The following is a 16840-nucleotide window of genomic DNA, read 5'->3' on the forward strand; positions in this document are numbered from 1 at the left end:
CACATCATTTTTTAAAAAAAATAAAAATATATCAAATAATTTAAAAAAAAGCGTGGGTCCTGCTCCTTCCTCTATTTTTCATAACCAGCAAAGGTACAGCAGATAGCTGAGGGTTGCAGCCTGCAGTTACTGCTGCTTCTGTGCTGGATATAAAAAATGGGGGGGACCCCGTGTCATATTTTTTATGCCTCAAAAAATTAAAAAAACAGCTATCCAAGCTAGCTATCCCTCTATCGTGCTTTTCTGTTATTTCTATCTATTCTCTGTTCTGTCTTATTAGCTGATCTATATGTTCTTTCTTTCTATCTATTATTTCTATTTTTTTATATCTATTCTAGCTATCGATTATCCTTTCCTATCATACAAAACGCATTAAAAAAACGTGGCAAAAACGGATGCATTTTTACAACTGTTTTTTATCAAGCGCAGGGTTTACAGTTGTCAGTCTGCCAGGGGGTGCAGATTTGTTGTCAAACCAGAACGCAGCGTGCGGACATAGCCTTACACCCCACAATAATTACCATAATTTGCTAATTTGGGAAAAACTGTCATATTTAATTAATTAACAAAAAAATGAATTTATCATTGATCATCAAATCTGTTGCCGGAAAAATGATTGTCATTGGTGATTTATTTGCTTGTGATGTATGGTATATTTATCCATATCTAGTATGTGCCTATATTAAGATATACCAGCAGTGAATAACGTGTGCACGTAACTATATATCATCAGCAAATAATAAGTATATTTATTACATTATTTTTATATAAAACATATATATATATATTGCATATATAGCATAAATTAGCAAAAACTGCTGTCAAATATATAGAAGGGGACACTCCCGTTCAAATTATGTATCAAAACTGCTTTCGAAAAATTCTGTATTTAGTTTTTCTAAATAAATTAGACCAATAAATCTGATAAAATCAATCAATTTTATTGTGCTGAGATCCTCTCACCTCGACGTACGTTTTGCTACGCCCTGCTTCTACAGGGGGCGTGAGAAATGTACGTCGGGGTGAGAGGATCGCGGCACAAAGTATTATTTGCCCAGGTAACCTTTTTTACTATGTTTTGATCCACACTTTGTCCCTCGGGGCCTACAATGGCGGCGGTCAGCATTACATTTAAGTTACTTGTTCTTACATAGGCCTATATACATACCTATTGGTATTAATTGACTTGAGCGCCATCTTGTGGTCTGTTTGGGAATTGTTCCCAGGACATAGTAATTCTGGACTCCTCTAGTGCAATTACTAGTGATTGATATGGTTGTGGCAGCTGGATGATTTTTACAATTAATTACATATTTTAGATATTTGATGTACATTTATATCCCTCATAGTATTTAAATGTATTTATTATTTTTTATACATAAGGTTAATACTATATATAAATACATATTTATTTATATATATATATATATATATATATATATATAAAATCACATATTTTTGTAAGGTATTTTTGGTACTATTGCTGTATGCAAATATTTGTGGTAGTCTTAGGTTGCTGCTATTTATCGGCTATTTTATCATCACAATATGTAATTTTGCTTATCATGCTGCTGTATCCTCTTTTTTATTCTGTATATATCTCAATTTTAGTCTTTTTTATATGTTTTTAATATTGCTCACAATAAAATTGATTACATTTTATCGGCTTTATAGCTCATATTTATTTAGAAAAACTATATAAAAAAAATTTCTGAAGCTTTTTTAATACATACTGTATATATCTATATACTGTATATAGACACATAAGTCCTAATGATATTCCGGGTCCGGGGGAACCAGAACCAGACCTCGTGCAGGAGAAGCTGCAAAACGATCATCAGATACAAAGATGAGAAGAAATGGCGGAGATTTGGTTGCATTTTCCGGCTGACGTTATCGCTCTGTATGAAGGACTCTGTGGTCGGAGGATGATGAGTTTTGTGGTTTTATATTTACAAGAATAAAAGATAATAAATAGTAAAACATCTGATGATCTGCTACAAGACACGAAGATTTGCTCCTTCCCCTGCAAGACAATTTAACCCCTGAAGGACACCGTCAATTTTTATTTTTGCATTTCTATTTTTCTTTTACTTTATCAAATAGCCGCAACACTTTTTTATTTTTTGCACCCACAGTGACGACGTATGAGGGGTCATATTACATTTTTAGCTTTGAATGACACCATTCATCTAAAAAAAAATGTAATGTGGGGAAATGGTGATGAAAATTTACCTGGAAACATTATTCCCCCGGTCAGTGCAATTATGGAGATATGAAACATAGAGATTATTTTACTATTACTGGCTTAAAAAAATCTGAATTTTGTAATGAAAATCAATTTTCTTGTTGTCCCCGATTTCCAATACCCATAACATGTCTTACAGTGCCATCACGGGAGCTGTGCGGGGCTCGTTTTTAGTGTTTTTCGTACTATTTTGGGCTTCATCTTATGTTTTGATAGTGACCGAAAAACACAATTCTGTTGTTTTTATTGTTTCCTTTTCAGCTTCATTTTATATCTTCATAGAGAGGACTTATTTGAAATCACTGATGCCAAATATGTGTATATTTTACTGCACATTTTTACCATGCTTAAATTTGAATAAATGCTGCTGTCAGTAATTGATTGCAGCATTTAAGAGGTTAACAGAAGGGCTCCTGCTGGAGGGCAGTGTCGGGGTCTGCCCTCTGAGAAGCCGCCTCTGCTTCCCTCACTTGCTGCATGACGTATATATCATAAAGAGTGAAGGGGCTCGCCTCCTGAAATACTCTGTGCTGCTGGGACCTGCTCCTTCCTCTATGTATCTCTGTGACCTCCTATAAGATCAGAGCTCTCCTCCCCTGAAATACTCTGTGCTGCTGGGACCTGCTCCTTCCTCTATATCTCTCTGTCCTCCTATAAGATCAGCACTCTCCTCTCCTGAAATACTCTGTGCTGCTGTGACCTGCTCCTTCCTCAATGTATCTCTGTGTCCTCCTATAAGATCAGTGCTCTCCTCTCCTGAAATACTCTGTGCTACTGGGACCTGCTCCTTCCTCTGTATCTCTCTGTCCTCCTATAAGATCAGCACTCTCCTCTCCTGAAATACTCTGTGCTGCTGGGACCTGCTCCTTTCTCTATGTATCTCTTTGACCTCCTATAAGATCAGAGCTCTCCTCTCCTGAAATACTCTGTGCTGCTGGGACCTGCTCCTTCCTCTATGTATCTCTGTGACCTCCTATAAGATCAGCGCTCTCTTCTCCTGAAATACTCTGTGCTGCTGGGACCTGCTCCTTCCTCTATGTATCTCTGTGACCTCCTATAAGATCAGAGCTCTCCTCTCCTGAAATACTCTGTGCTGCTGGGACCTGCTCCTTCTATGTATCTCTGTGTCCTCCTATAAGATCAGTGCTCTCCTCTCCTGAAATACTCTGTGCTGCTGTGACCTGCTCCTTCCTCTATGTATCTCTGTGTCCTCCTATAAGATCAGTACTCTCCTCTCCTGAAATACTCTGTGCTGCTGGGACCTGCTCCTTCCTCTATGTATCTCTGTGACCTCCTATAAGATCAGAGCTCTCCTCTCCTGAAATACTCTGTGCTGCTGTGACCTGCTCCTTCCTCTATGTATCTCTGTGACCTCCTATAAGATCAGAGCTCTCCTCCCCTGAAATACTCTGTGCTGCTGGGACCTGCTCCTTCCTCTATATCTCTCTGTCCTCCTATAAGATCAGCACTCTCCTCTCCTGAAATACTCTGTGCTGCTGTGACCTGCTCCTTCCTCAATGTATCTCTGTGACCTCCTATAAGATCAGTGCTCTCCTCTCCTGAAATACTCTGTGCTGCTGTGACCTGCTCCTTCCTCAATGTATCTCTGTGTCCTCCTATAAGATCAGTGCTCTCCTCTCCTGAAATACTCTGTGCTGCTGGGACCTGCTCCTTCCTCTGTATCTCTCTGTCCTCCTATAAGATCAGCACTCTCCTCTCCTGAAATACTCTGTGCTGCTGGGACCTGCTCCTTTCTCTATGTATCTCTTTGACCTCCTATAAGATCAGAGCTCTCCTCTCCTGAAATACTCTGTGCTGCTGGGACCTGCTCCTTCCTCTATGTATCTCTGTGACCTCCTATAAGATCAGCGCTCTCTTCTCCTGAAATACTCTGTGCTGCTGGGACCTGCTCCTTCCTCTATGTATCTCTGTGACCTCCTATAAGATCAGTACTCTCCTCTCCTGAAATACTCTGTGCTGCTGGGACCTGCTCCTTCCTCTATGTATCTCTGTGACCTCCTATAAGATCAGTGTTCTCCTCTCCTGAAATACTCTGTGCTGCTGGGACCTGCTCCTTCCTCTATGTATTTCTGTGACCTCCTATAAGATCAGTGCTCTCTTCTCCTGAAATACTCTGTGCTGCTGGGACCTGCTCCTTCCTTTTTATCTCTGTGACCTCCTATAAGATCAGTGCTCTCTTCTCCTGAAATACTCTGTGCTGCTGGGACCTGCTCCTTCCTTTTTATCTCTGTGACCTCCTATAAGATCAGCGCTCTCCTCTCCTGAAATACTCTGTGCTGCTGGGACCTGCTCCTTCCTTTTTATCTCTGTGACCTCCTATAAGATCAGTGCTCTCTTCTCCTGAAATACTCTGTGCTGCTGGGACCTGCTCCTTCCTTTTTATCTCTGTGACCTCCTATAAGATCAGTGCTCTCTTCTCCTGAAATACTCTGTGCTGCTGGGACCTGCTCCTTCCTTTTTATCTCTGTGACCTCCTATAAGATCAGCGCTCTCCTCTCCTGAAATACTCTGTGCTGCTGGGACCTGCTCCTTCCTTTTTATCTCTGTGACCTCCTATAAGATCAGTGCTCTCCTCTCCTGAAATACTCTGTGCTGCTGGGACCTGCTCCTTCCTTTTTATCTCTGTGACCTCCTATAAGATCAGCGCTCTCCTCTCCTGAAATACTCTGTGCTGCTGGGACCTGCTCCTTCCTCTATGTATCTCTGTGACCTCCTATAAGATAAGCGCTCTCCTCTCCTGAAATACTCTGTGCTGCTGGGACCTGCTCCTTCCTCTATGTATCTCTGTGTCCTCCTATAAGATCAGTGCTCTCCTCTCCTGAAATACTCTGTGCTGCGGGGACCTGCTCCTTCCTCTATGTATCTCTGTGACCTCCTATAAGATCAGCGCTCTCCTCTCCTGAAATACTCTGTGCTGCTGGGACCTGCTCCTTCCTCTATGTATCTCTGTGACCTCCTATAAGATCAGTGCTCTCCTCTCCTGAAATACTCTGTGCTGCTGGGACCTGTTCATTCCTCTATGTATCTCTGTGTCCTCCTATAAGATCAGTACTCTCCTCTCCTGAAATACTCTGTGCTGCTGGGACCTGCTCCTTCCTCTATGTATCTCTGTGTCCTCCTATAAGATCAGTACTCTCCTCTCCTGAAATACTCTGTGCTGCTGGGACCTGCTCCTTCCTCTATGTATCTCTGTGTCCTCCTATAAGATCAGTACTCTCCTCTCCTGAAATACTCTGTGCTGCTGGGACCTGCTCCTTCCTCTGTATCTCTGTGACCCCTATAAGATCAGCGCTCTCCTCTCCTGAAATCCTCTGTGCTGCTGGGTCCTGCCCCTTCCTCTGTATCTGTGTGACCCCTATATGATCAGCGTTCTCCTCTCCTGAAATCCTCTGTGCTGCTGGGACCTGCCCCTTCCTCTGTATCTCTGTGACCCCTATATGATCAGTGCTCTCCTCTCCTGAAATCCTCTGTGCTGCTGGGTCCTGCCCCTTCCTCTGTATCTCTGTGACCCCTATATGATCAGTGCTCTCCTCTCCTGAAATCCTCTGTGCTGCTGGGTCCTGCCCCTTCCTCTGTATCTCTGTGACCCCTATATGCTCTCCTCTCTGCATATTTTGGGTGAGTGCGTGTGAATGGTCTTTCCCCACTTGTCCACATTTGGTGGCTCCTCGGGTGGAGGCCACAGGAAGCTTCGGTATCTGATGAAGGATGTTCTGCAGCAGAGATGTCGCAATGTGTTTAATGAGAAGAGTAAAGTCATCGGCGGTGACGTGAGATATAATCTATGGATGTTTTGCAGGGTGAACGCCCCGACCGTCCTCCTGGTGCTTATAGGATAGAGGATTCCAGAGCCTCAGTGTCCAATATGGGGTCAGCGGTGCTAACCTTAAGGTTTCGCTCACCCAAGCATATAACATGTAACATATAACTATCTGTTTTATTGGAAAGCACTGGGACCAATATTATATTGTGGGGCAGGGCCGACCAGCGCTTTTATCTAATTCCAATTCTGCATGAGAAAAAAATTGGGAGCACAAATCGGATGGTGCACGCATAGAAGTCTATAGGTCCGTGTTAATCGTCAGACTGCACTCGGATGATAACTGACTGCACTTGGGTATCCGCAGACACAGACAATGGAGGAGATGGAGAGATTCTCTCTCACCGCACTATGCGGACTCTGATCAGTGTCAGTTATATAATCCGATTTATCACGCCCGTCTGACCCCGGCCTTACTGTGGGTACGGTGAGGGGGTCACCATCTCTGGGTACTGGGGTTAAAGTGTCACCTTGTTGAGGTTAAAGAATTGAGTATCCAAAAATACTTAATTCAGCCATTTCATAGACTCAGTTATATAGTTCAGTAGATGTGAATTAACACACATATTTGTGAATGCTTTTGTTTCTTACTAACATGTATATATGTATATTGCATATTCAGTGTATTTTCCTTAGACTCAGTATATACTAGGATATATATATATATATATATATATATATATATATATATATATATAGCTTGAAGATGGCTGCTATTTCCTGTTCTACCCCTAAACAGATGGACAAAGAAAAATTCCTGGAGCCTGGACTGACCAATCCAAGGGGGATGTGTAGATCTCTCTACGTCATGAAGCCCTGCCCTGCGATACTTGATTGGACTAAAACTTTTGTTTACACCCCCTTACTGCTTGGTCTAGAGTTTCTTTCAAACAATAAAAAACACACTTGGTTAAGAGCCAGTCATGGAGATAGATATAACTGACTTGCTGTGCAGTTATTTATTCTCGTGTGCACACATGACATTTTTAATTAGAAACAGCAGCCGGATATCGAGAGATCCTTTGAGTCTCATCATCATCGTCATTCTGACCTTGACAACCTTCTCTGGTATTTGGCAGTAATGGGGGTTGTAGCCTCTCATGAGGTCGGGAATGATAGATATCAGCAAATCTTTCAAAATTCCAATTTTCCAGCTTTGCTGAATTTTTCTAGGAAGTTTAATTTCCCATGAATTGATTTGCTGCACATTTAAAGCTCTGAAAGCCAACAACTTCCCTACAAAGACATGGATATATGATTACATAGCTGCAACACTATAACCATACACATAAAAGCAACAGCTACAGTCTGTGTCCCTGCCTCGTCCTGCCCCGCAGACACAGTGACTCTCCCTGATCTTTCTTCACAGACACAGTGACTCTCCCTGGTGTTGCTTAAATCTCTGAAGAAGGCACACTGAAACGCGCGTCGGGGAGGGTGATGCACGTGTACAATGGACATCTTACAGGTAATTTGTGCTACTAACGCACATTAGCTTTATTTGAATTAGCATTTGTGGAATTCTACTAACGACTCTTTGTTTACACTGCACGTGTCACATGGTTATCTAACATTATACTGCTGCTTAGGTTCTGTCTTTGTTTGGGATTGTGCACTGTCCCAACAGGCTCAATATTGAACATTTTAGCACTCTATTAACTGTGACTATTTTGTTACCCCTCGCTGCTATATAGATTTATATTTATTTACTATTTATACCCATCTTGTTGCTTTGCTCTGGTCTATTTTGGGATTATTCCAATAGGGCTGACTACTGAGCATGTAGCACAATCATAGGGAGCCATTTTTTGTTACCATCTGCTGCTACAGTGGCTGTGAAATTTTCATTCCCTTGATTTTTTTCAAAATTTTCCCACATTTCAGGTTTCAAACATAAATATAAAATGTAAATGTTCTGGTGAAGAATCAACAACAAGTGACACAATTGTGAAGTTGAAGGAAATTTATTGCTTACTTGAAAACTTTATTAAAAAATAAATAACTGAAAATTGTGTCGTGCAATATTATTCATCCCCTTTACTTTCAGTGCAGCAAACTCCCTCCAGAAGGTGATTGAGGGTCTCTGAATGATGCAATGTTGTCCTAAATGACTGATGATGATAAATATAAGCCCCTGTGTGTAATCAAGTCTCCGTATAATGCCCCTGCTCTGTGATAGTCTCAGGGTTCTGTGTAAAGCGCAGAGAGCATCATGAAGACCAAGGAACACAACAGGCAGGTCCGTGATACTGTTGTGGAGAAGTTTAAAGCCGGATTTGGTTACAAAAAGATTTCCACAACTTTATACATCACAAGGAGCCCTGTGCAAGCGATCATATTGAAATGGAAGGAGCATCATACCACTGCAAATCTACCAAGACCCGGCCGTCCATCCAAACTGTCATCTCACACAAGAAGACGACTGATCAGAGATGCAGCCAAGAGGCCCAGGATCCCTCTGGATGATCTGCAGAGATCTACAGCTGAGGTGGGAGAGTCTGTCCATAGCACAACAATCAGTCATACACTGCACAAATCTGCCCTTTATGGAAGAGTGGCAAGAAGAAAGCTATTTATAAAAGATATCCATAAAAAGTGTTGTTTAAAGTTTCCCACAAGCCACCTGGGATACACCAAACATGTGGAAGAAGGTGCTCTGCTCAGATGAAACCAAAATCACACTATTTGGGCACAATGCCAAATGATAAAAGCAACACAGCTCATCACCCTGAACACACCATCCCCACCGTCAAACATGGTGGAGGCAGCATCATGGTTTGGGCCTGCTTTTCTTCAGCAGGGACAGGGAAGATGGTAAAATTGATGGGAAGATGGATGGAGCCAAATACAGGACCATTCTTGAAGAAAAGCTGTTGGAGTCTGCAAAAGACCTGAGACTGGGACGGAGATTTGTCTTCCAACAAGACAATGATCCCAAACATAAAGCAAAATCTACAATGGAATGGTTCACAAATAACCGTATCCAGGTGTTAGAATGGCCAAGTCACAGTCCAGACCTGAACCCAATCGAGAATCTGTGGAAAGAGCTGAAAAATGCTGTTCACAAACGCCTCCATCCAACCTCACTCAGCTCCAGCTGTTTACACAGGAAGAATGGGCGAGAATTTCACCTCTCCATGTGCAAAACTGATAGAGACATACCCCAAGAGACTGCAGGTGTAATCGCAGCAAAAGGGGGCGCTACAAAGGATTCACTTACAGGGGATGAATAATATTGCACACCACAATTTTCAGTTATTTATCTATATATATAATTGCCTTATTCTGTCTGTCTGTCTATCTGTCTGTCTGTCTGTCTGTCATGCTCCAAAATTGTGTCCTTACGGTGACACAAAGCTGATTGGCCGCTGGGCTCGCCATGGCCCCGCCCCCCCCCCCACGGATTGGCCTCTCGCCCCGGCTCTCTGCAGGCCCCGCCCCCTCACGCAATCCACGCTCGCTCTTGCCCAACTGACACGTAGCTCCGACTCCCAGGTGAGTACACACACACACATCAGATCACACTCACTCACACACCTCACACATCACATCCACACACTCACAACATCCTGGGATATCGCTTGCTTCTACACCGGCTCCGTCACGATCCCAGCAGCGCCAGACATAACCTTGCGATGCTGGGATCTTCACGGAGCCCGTGAACGCTGTTAACCATTATACACATCGGGTAACTAAGGTCCCTTGGTTACCCGATGTGTATCATAGTTACCAGTGTACACCGGCTCACACTCACTCTCACACACACCTCACACATACATCACATCGCATCCACACACTCACAGCATCCGGCGATATCGCTTGCTTCTCGGCCTCGATACTGTGCTGTTGTGACCTTCCAGGACCTGTCGGAGGATCACATGGCCAGAGGCATGTGGTATCTCCGGATGTTGTGAGTATGAGCGCGTATGTGCAATATCGTCAATGTGTGTGTGCGTGAGTGTATGCGATCGGGTGTGTGTGGGTGTGTGTGAGTGTATGCGATCGGGTGTGTGTGAGTGTATGCGATCGGGTGTGTGTGAGTGTATGCGATCGGGTGTGTGTGGGTGTGTGTGTGTATGCGATCGGGTGTGTGAGTGTCGGCAGAGGAGCATGGCGTGCTGGAGGAGGCTGGGAGGAGAGAGGCTGATCCTGGGGAAGGCTGGGATGGAGAGGCTGATGCTGGGGACAGAGAGGCTGATGCTGGGATGAGAGAGGCTGATGCTGGGGACAGAGAGGCTGATGCTGGGGACAGAGAGGCTGATGCTGGGGACAGAGAGGCTGATGCTGGGGACAGAGAGGCTGATGCTGGGGGCAGAGAGGCTGATGCTGGGGACAGAGAGGCTGATGCTGGGATGAGAGAGGCTGATGCTGGGGACAGAGAGGCTGATGCTGGGGACAGAGAGGCTGATGCTGGGGACAGAGAGGCTGATGCTGGGGACAGAGAGGCTGATGCTGGGATGAGAGATGCTGATGCTGGGGACAGGGAGGCTGATGCTCGGACAGAGAGGCTGATGCTGGGGACAGAGAGGCTGATGCTGGGGACAGAGAGGCTGATGCTGGGGACAGAGAGGCTGATGCTGGGGACAGAGAGGCTGATGCTCGGGACAGAGAGGCTGATGCTGGGGACAGAGAGGCTGATGCTCGGGACAGAGAGGCTGATGCTGGGGACAGAGAGGCTGATGCTGGGATGAGAGAGGCTGATGCTGGGGACAGAGAGGCTGATGCTGGGGACAGAGAGGCTGATGCTGGGTACAGAGAGGCTGATGCTGCGGGGAGAGAGGCTGATGCTGCGGGGAGAGAGGCTGATGTTGCGGGGAGAGAGGCTGATGCTGGGAGGAGAGAGGCTGATGCTGCGGGCAGAGAGGCTGATGCTGCGGGCAGAGAGGCTGATGCTGCGGGTAGAGAGGCTGATGCTGGCGCAGCATGGCGGATGGAGCACATTTGGGAGTGCGCAGCATGGCGGATGGAGCACGTTTGGGAGTGCGCAGCATGGCGGATGGAGCACGTTTGGGAGTGCGCAGCATGGCGGATGGAGCACGTTTGGATGGAGCACGTTTGGGAGTGCGCAGCATGGCGGATGGAGCACGTTTGGGAGTGCGCAGCATGGCAGATGGAGCACGTTTGGGAGTGCGCAGCATGGGGGATGCAGCACGATGGGGAGTGCGGAGTATGGCGGATGGAGCATGTTTGGGAGTGCGCAGCATGGCGGATGGACCACATTTGGGAGTGCGCAGCATGGCGGATGGAGCACGTTTGGGGGTGCGCAGCATGGGAGATGGAGCACGATGGGGGGTGCGCAGAATAGGGGATGGAGCACGATGGGGAGTGCGCTGCATGGGGGATGGAGCACGATGGGGAGTGCGGAGTATGGCGGATGGTGCACGTTTGGGAGTGCGCAGCATGGCGGATGGAGCACGTTTGGGAGTGCGCAGTATTGCGGATGGAGCACGTTTGGGAGTGCGCAGCATGGGAGATGGAGCACGATGGGGAGTGCGCAGCATGGCGGATGGAGCACGTTTGGGAGTGCGCAGCATGGGGGATGGAGCACGATGGGGAGTGCGCAGCATGGCGGATGGAGCACGTTTGGGAGTGCGCAGCATGGGGGATGGAGCGCGATGGGGAGTGCGCAGCATGGCGGATGGAGCACGTTTGGGAGTGCGCAGCATGGCGGATGGAGCACGTTTGGGAGTGCGCAGCATGGCGGATGGAGCACGTTTGGGAGTGCGCAGCATGGGGGATGCAGCACGATGGGAAGTGTGGAGTATGGCGGATGGAGCACGTTTGGGAGTGCGCAGCATGGCGGATGGACCACGTTTGGGAGTGCGCAGCATGGCGGATGGAGCATGTTTGGGAGTGCGCAGCATGGGAGATGGAGCACGATGGGGGGTGCGCAGCATAGGGGATAGAGCACGATGGGGAGTGCGCTGCATGGGGATGGAGCACGATGGGGAGTGCGGAGTATGGCGGATGGAGCACATTTGGGAGTGCGCAGCATGGTGGATGGAGCACATTTGGGAGTGCGCAGCATGGCGGATGGAGCACGTTTGGGAGTGCGCAGCATGGGAGATGGAGCACGATGGGGAGTGCGCAGCGTGCGGATGGAGCACTTTTTGGAGTGCGCAGCATGGGGGATGGAGCACGATGGGGAGTGCGCAGCATGGCGGATGGAGCACGTTTGGGAGTGCGCAGCATGGCGGATGGAGCACGTTTGGGAGTGCGCAGCATGGCGGATGGAGCACGTTTGGGAGTGCGCAGCATGGCGGATGGAGCACGTTTGGGAGTGCGCAGCATGGCGGATGGAGCACGTTTGGGAGTGCGCAGCATGGCGGATGGAGCTCGTTTGGGAGTGCGCAGGATGGGAGATGTAGCACGATGGGGGGTGCACAGCATAGGGGATGGAGCACGATGGGGAGTGCACACCTCCCCCCAACACACACACACACGTGCGCGCACTGCACAACACACCACACACACACACACACTGGGAACCACAAACAACTGCCCTACACAGACACCCACACACAGACAACGCTGCACACACAAATATATGCACATACTGCACAACACACACATTGCACAAAACATACCTCCCCCCAAAACACACCACACACACACAAACCGCGCAACACACACACACAATGCTACACACACAGCGCTCCACAAACAACGCAACACACAAACAACACCGCTCTCACCCCCCGCCACACCCAGACAACACCCAGAACATGTACAGCGCCCTACACAAACACTTGGTAACTACACACAACAACATCTATATATATATATATATAACAAAAATCATACATTAACTACACAATACGTAAATTCTAGAATACCCGATGCGTAGAATCCGGCCACCTTCTAGTTTTTTATAAAAGTGTAAAATAAGCAATAAATTTCCTTCCTCTTCACAATTGTGTCACTTGTAGATTCTTCACCAGAACATTCACATTTTATCTTTATGTTTGAAGCCTGAAATGTGGGAAAAGGTTGAAAAATTCAAGGGGGGCAAATACTTTCGCAAGGCACCATATATAGTTACATTTATATGTATATCCTAGCCTTGTTTTTTAGCACAATGTATTTATTTATTTACATGGAATATATTTAAATACAATGATATACAGTATTTTCCTGGTTACTGTAGAATTATCTAGGGTACATTTGTGTTACATATATTTATTTTTTTCGTTTTTGCGCCATCATTTACATTGCTCAGTGGTTTCCTTGCATGTTAATTGCATGTTAGTTGCATGTTAGTTGCATGTTAGTTGCATGTTAGTTGCATGTTAGTTGCATGTTAGTTGCATGTTGCACATTGTCTCTGGTTTTACAATATCTACTATTATATGAAGTCTTGAATTGGACTGCGGAGCTAAAGCCGCCCAGTAACATGGACTCTGCCCAGTACATGCAGATATTTCACAATCTTGCCTATGCTGCCATGTAATAGTAAAGTGGGTAACTTTGGTAAAATAATGATGAGACGCGGCTTTTGTACACAATGTGTCAAATGTATTCTTTCGAATACTCCTATGGGGTGAGGGACCCCCTGTTGCACTGGGCCCACTGGAGATTCCGCAGTTCCCCTTGGGGCCAGACTGGTTCTGTCCCTTATCCGTTCCCATTCTTTGGCTGAACTTGTGTCCACACGTGTCATTTCTCAGCCATTCTATCTGTGTGCTGCGAGGAGGCGACCATCACCATGTGCGGTGGAGAGAGGTTCTACCATCACTGTTCATGTCATCAATGTGTCTTCTTTACACAAGAGCATATGTTCCCAATCTCCTAAAGTCTATCTGTGCTCAGTTAGGTTTTTTTTTTCAATGGATTCGGGACCTGATTTTTTATCTTGTGACCAATCACGGGGCAGGTAAAAAAAAATCCATTATTTCAGTTCCTGTCCTTCTGATTGCAGAGACCATCAAAGAGTCCAAAAGGTGGAAACTCCCTAGAGATCTTCAACTGCTACCTAAACCACCAGAGCAAAAAATACATAAAACCTAAAAAAGTCTTTATAATAGTTCTGAAAATAACGAGGCCAGAGAAGATCCATAGTTCTGGAGAATTCAAGTAATTTCTAGGAGGCATCAGGTGCTCCAACATCACCACCAAAAGGGAAGAATTGGAGACTTCATTGTTGGAACCCAATTCACAGACTTTCTGTTCAGCATAAGTTAGGAGACTTTGTAACTAATGACACTATTAGTTGATAAATGTTACAAAGGGATCCTGTGTTTTCATGTGACCTAAAACGCGTTAATAATGTGCACTGCAAACCCAGCTACAAATTATGGCTGCAATTTTGTGTCTCACAATCTGATTTTATATTATTTAAGTTGACAATTTATTATAAAAAGACCATTATTATTTTTCCTTTTAGGGAACAGCGATGGGTGCGACATCCACCCCCAGAAAAAAATGCTTGTTAATATATCTATTTTTATATAACAAATAAACATATTTTATTATATCCTTGCATTTGAGGTGTTTTTAGAAATATTTAGCGTTTTATATCAGTAATTAATGGTTTGATATATTTTCTTCTTTGTATTTTACAGAATTTATCTAATGACTTGTGGGAATTGAAGTAACCTTTCTGTTATCTAAAGCAATCTGAAATACCCATCATGTCTCATCAGAAACTTAAGTTGGCAAAATGTAATTCCACCATGCTTTAAACTGCAGCTTGGCTTCTTCAAGTTTTTGGAATTCTGAAGAAGATGCGTAAATGTATCAGCCAATGAAAATTATATAAATCCTTCATTGTGTTTGTGGCTTGCATATTTAGCTGTTTTAAACTATAAGTGCTCCAGGTAGCAAGGGGGATTATTTGGAAGATGACGGCGGGTGTGCGTGGTCATTGTTGTGATGCACAGTGCTTGTTGGCATAAAAGTTGATCCATTGTCTAGACTAGACAGAGCATGTGAGAGAGCAAGGTTTGTAGTGAATGTTCCCATCATTTATAATCAGTTTCAGAGACATGTAGATGGAACAGAAGTGACGCTGGGACTAGTAAATGGGTAGTGGCAGATACATCGGCAATTGTATGCTGGCCTTGTTATGTAGGGGAGATTGCCACTGTGATTGTCTCTGGAAGAGGACTCATAAGGAGAGGAGCAGGGCCAGCGTCAATACCCGGCGCACCCGGGCAAGTGCCAGGGCCCTGGAGGTGACGCTGATCCTTGAGGAGAAAGGGAGGTGAAGTTGCCAGGAAGAGTGTTGAGTGTCTGATGTAGTTGCCTAGCACATGCCCAGGCCAGCCAGGGATCATACCTTACATGAGAAATAAGCCATTGCTGTGACAAGTGACCGAGGTGTAAGAGTGTGTCCTGTGTGTACTGAGACCTGCCAGTGGGAGAGAGAAAGCTAGTCTCACTGCCAGCAAAGAAACCGGCCAGGGTGACACTCAAGAAGACTTGACAGTGGCCGGAAGAAGCTTGTGTGAGAGATGGTGTCGTGAGCTTACAGTACACGCACCCTGTGGGATCGGAGGAGACTGTAAATAGATTACTATGACATACAGAGCCTTCTACTAAAAGATCTCTGATAAAATGTTGCCCTATGTGGCTTCTTGTTGGGGCTCTCAGTTGGGGCTTTATAATGGCTATAAAGGGTGTTCCACTTATGGGGTCTCACTTAGATCTCAAGAAAAATAAGTGAAATGAGTGCAAGGCAGAAAGAGAGTCTTAATGGTTGCCATTATGTTGTACGTACTGCCGCCAGTATACTGGTGTCATGGTGACTTTGAGATAACTAGGCACTGGGGCTCCTAGGCTGTTCCTCAAGCTAGGGGACCCTATGCTATCCCTAACCTCAGGGATACTCCTAATGGTGGAGAGGCCTGAGCCTCTTTCCTGGCTCTGCTCCTGACCAGTCCTGATCTGATCCTCCCGTTTGAGACATGAGTATGATGAAACCCACAGATAAAGACAGACAAGGGAAAACCAAAACTCTGTCACACCACATGCACACGGAAAGGTAATGACAATAAGAGATTCAGGAGGAAAAACAAGAGCAAGAAGGAAGCTACAAAACAGGGGTAAAATCCACAACCGCACCAAGCAATGAGCACAATGTTCACCACACATCACAGACCAACATAGAATAAACTATAGCTGGCATGGGTAGAAGGTTTCCATCAGCATAAATAGGAGGGGAGCAGATGTGATAGGTTTCCCCACAACATGTGACCAAAGGAACAAGCAGACCAGCAGAGATTAACTCTTGCTAGCCTGCCTATGAATCAGCACACAGCAGGTCATTGCCTGAATTTGCCCGTGTTGATCCCATACACCAGAGAAACCATCAGGCGGAGTGTCAGAATGTGCAATCTGAACAGAGCTCGAGGCCGCCATGACAGTTGCCGAAGTTTGTGCAAAACTCCACGTGACAGCTGGTCTTTTTTATTTTTGCCATTTCCTTGTGATATTCTGGTGTCGTTATTTGTGGGTTACTGTTTGTTCTAACTTCTCTGTGGTTTTTGTGTTGGCGTCCTACAGATGAGCCGTCGTCTATCGCTGTGCCGCGTATATATATACTGCCTCGGTGTAACGCAGATCGTATCAGCGCCCTGTAGTCTCTTCTCTCGTCGTGAGGAGGAGGCTTCCTGTGGTGAACGAATATTTTCAGGAAGTGGCCATCACAAAAATATAGTAAATCCTCAGCAATATTTAACTCATGTCTTGCTGGTGATTGTCACCGGAGCACAGAAGATAACATCATCATTACTGATATCTGCTGGTGGAAA

At 45.6% G+C, this 16840-nt stretch overlaps 1 long non-coding RNA gene across 1 annotated transcript in view; it reads left to right on the forward strand.

Annotated features, from left to right (window-relative positions):
* The window catches only part of LOC142290839 (uncharacterized), a 260413-nt gene extending 243573 nt beyond the window's left edge, over positions 1 to 16840 (forward strand). Inside the window, exons 2-3 of the long non-coding RNA XR_012750392.1 lie at positions 7459 to 7557; positions 14651 to 16840. This is a non-coding gene — a long non-coding RNA (uncharacterized LOC142290839). The remainder of the gene's footprint in view (positions 1 to 7458; positions 7558 to 14650) is intronic.

This window comes from Anomaloglossus baeobatrachus, chromosome 2 (genome assembly GCF_048569485.1).
Source record: "Anomaloglossus baeobatrachus isolate aAnoBae1 chromosome 2, aAnoBae1.hap1, whole genome shotgun sequence".
NCBI classification, from domain to species: domain Eukaryota; kingdom Metazoa; phylum Chordata; class Amphibia; order Anura; family Aromobatidae; genus Anomaloglossus; species Anomaloglossus baeobatrachus.